Genomic DNA, 3,288 nt, shown 5'->3' with positions numbered 1-3,288 from the left:
ATATTGTTAAATAACTTTCATTCTAAGGTGATAAGCATTTAGAAACTCACAAAGTATTATAAATAGCAAAATTGCTATCACAGAGAAATTACCACTGAGCAAAAGTTATTGCCATTTAGGATCTCAGATACTGAAATGGTTGAGAATCTTCTGGGTTCATGTTTCAAAGAAAATAGCTTGTCAAGTAAAGAGATCTTTAAATGAATATCTATTTATGCTAAAAATGTTCATAGCATTTTTTTTTTCAGAATAAAAGAAAATTTGGTTTCATTATCTTTCCTTAAAATAAGCTACTCAAACTTGTTCTTTTTCTTTCTTCCCTTTTTCCTTTTTTTTTTTTTTTTTTTTTATTATCAAAAAAGCTGTTATTGTTAGTTCTATTTCTGTATCTGATATTTCTTTTTACTTTGAAAGGAAAATGACTTCAATGTTTCAGATGCTTCAGACACTGGAATATCTTGCGCTATCAAAACAGAACACAACAGTCATGATCAGAAACATTTTGCTTTAGCATGTAAGCAATTATTTCTATAAAATCATTGATATTCTTCAGATATAACAGGCATGTTTGGCAAATTTATTTACATCTTTCCGATGTTTTATGCATATTTTGTTCCATTTTCATCTTTGTTATTTCTGTTCCTGTCTTTCTTGAATTTATGATTAATGTTTCTTTAGGCAACAAAACAATACGTTCCAGATCAAGAGTTATGCAAAGTCATAGCTTTTTTTTTTTTTTTTATTTTTTTTAGAAATAAAATGAGTCAATGAAATATTTGTATTCATATCAAGTCTCCTCTCATGCAAGACATCTTGTAGTCAAAAGTTAGACAGACTAAAATAGCAACTGCCCAAACAGGAAAGAAACATGGTACAAGCAGTAGGTGGTTTTGGAAAATTCCAGCCACTACCTGGGTCTGAATACAATTGATAAAGAGGACAAAAGAACTAATGGTATAGATTTAATGGATCAAGTTTCTCTTCTGCAGTTCATCTCTTCATTAATGGACCATGAAAAGTGAAGACAAGAGAATTGGACCAAAGAGCTGCCAGAGACTAAACCAAGCATTAACTCTTGAAAGATTGTATCCTTGATGCTTTAAATTAAAACTTTATTGCCATTGTAAAATGTCTGTGACTTACCCGGGGAAAATAAAATATATGATTTTCAGAGAGTGGTCATTACTTTTTCAGCTAAAGAAGAAGTGTCCTTTCCTCTTAAGAATGGTGTGAAACAGAGTCCTCAACTGGCCTTCCTCAGGTGAGGTTCCTGGTCAAAGACCTTTTCCACCCACATCTGTTTCATTAGTTCTTTTTCAAGGAATGGAGCAAATTTTGTGTCACATCCTCAGTTTCTAATTTAACAGTAAAAAAAGTAGAGCCATATTTCAGAGGAGTAAATAATCATTTTTCAAGTAGTCTGGGACAAAGACTGTGCTCTTTCTCCTGGGTATAACATAGGGATGACATAGGAGAAAAATGCCATACCTCAGTTGGTCTGCATACCCCTGTTCCACCCCTGAAAGGCAAAGATTTTGATACCCAAATACTGGCATGAGCCACAGAGGTTTTGGTCACTGGTTTTTGAGCTGCAGTGATTGAAGAGTGGCTCAGCAAATAGGGAAGACAGAAGCGGGTATCTGTGGAGGAAATCAACTGCCTGTTCAAGAGCCACATATTCCTTATGTAAAACAGGTGGTGATATTTAAATGAAGATGCAGGGTTTTGAAGCTCCATATTGTGACCCAGGACTATTCAGGCCCAGTTTCAAAGTACTGGTATAAGAGGGAAACATCTGAGTAATTTCTCAGCACAGTGGCACAGCTTATTTCCAAAGAACAACTTCAAGCTGGATAGAATTGCCTTCATGGTCACTAAACTATAAGATCTCCTGTTTCTGAATAGCAGAAATGCTCAGCAGAGAAATATTCTGTAATATCCAAGCAGCTTGAGAAACAACCACTTCTCTGTCAATAGCAGGGAATGTAGCATTTGTAACTCTTCTTCTTGAGAATTAATGGGGCTGCTTTCCAGAGACACTGTTTGAGGATATTATAATTAAAAAAAAAAAAAAAGTGACTAAAATAGACAAAATTGAAGTACATATACTAAAAACTGTAATTTTGAAATTATTTTTTTTTAGTTTACTTTCTAAGTTTATTTTGAAGTTGTTTTTATTTCTCCACAACTGCCTGACATTATATGTTATGCTCTTTTACAGTGAAAGCTGGATTACTTGTGAAGAATCTTAGGGACTACATCCAGCCTCCTGCCCTGCTGGAGGTACTCAAACCCAGAGCTCACCTCTCCCTGAGATGAGAGGCCCAGCTACTAGGATGCTGGCTGCAGGAGATGGAGTGGAGTGTGAGGGGGCAGAGAGCATATGTCTCTCTGACTGAAGCTGTTCCACCATGCAGAAAACCTTCAAAATTCAAGATCAAAGATGGACCAAGAGGGGATACCACTGCATCATCCAGCAGTCACCTGACAGAAGGAAATCTGCGTACCCTTCCTGCTCCAACATGTAGCTACAAGCTTCTATGTGCATAAAGCACTAAATAAAATAGTAATAATAAAAATATCTGACCCTATGTTCTTTCTTTTCCCTTTTTGTTTAATTGGATTGTCTGTCAGTGCTCCATGTAGGAGGATCCCTTATCAGAAGTATGAAGCTTTTCTGACTGAATGGAAAGACAAAAACATGCTCAGTAAGCTGCTGTATTTGTCTCATGAGCTAAGCTACAAGTTGACCTGATGATCCTACAAAACAAAGAGCTGCTTATAAAATGTCTTAATTGCAGAGAGAGTATTAAATCAAAACCAGTTGTTGGTGGTGATAGCTTCCATGGATCTCTGCTACAGTCCACAGAGAAAGTATAGGCACCCTGAGAGATTACGTGGTAGTCTACACACAGCACAGACCTCAGAAAAAAATCAGAAGGATGATAATTGTCCTTTCTTCCACCTCTGTCTTCTCCTGTTCTGCACAGGCATCCTTGCTTATATATCTGAGAAATACAGGTCTCAGTGCCTTCATGGTTCTTTGTAAATATTTTATTTAGGCTCTGCTCCGTTTCCTAAATTTGAGCCTTCTGTACTTTACTGATATGCGTTTACAGCTGGACAATTCCCAATGCTGAGAAGCAGTACACAGAATTTTCCATGAGGTTACAAAACAAATCTGAAACTTAACAAGCCATTGTTTATCTCATTATATGCATCTTCAGAGAGCCAAGAGCAACCTACGCAGTGCCACTGTTCTGTAGATTAATTCACGGCTGATGAAAA

General features: G+C 36.4%; 1 long non-coding RNA gene across 1 annotated transcript; it reads left to right on the top strand.

The window, feature by feature from the left end:
* Positions 1-488: 488 nt before the first annotated feature.
* On the top strand, positions 489-2,523 carry LOC116488961. The gene is made up of 3 exons (XR_004253230.1): positions 489-514; positions 990-1,261; positions 2,222-2,523. It is a non-coding gene; the product is annotated as an uncharacterized LOC116488961 (long non-coding RNA).
* The last annotated feature ends 765 nt before the right edge of the window (positions 2,524-3,288 follow it).

The sequence above is a fragment of the Aythya fuligula genome, chromosome 4, assembly GCF_009819795.1.
Source record: "Aythya fuligula isolate bAytFul2 chromosome 4, bAytFul2.pri, whole genome shotgun sequence".
NCBI classification, from domain to species: domain Eukaryota; kingdom Metazoa; phylum Chordata; class Aves; order Anseriformes; family Anatidae; genus Aythya; species Aythya fuligula.
The sequence above is the reverse complement of the archived record's forward strand: the minus strand, read 5'-3'. Positions and strand labels throughout refer to the sequence as shown.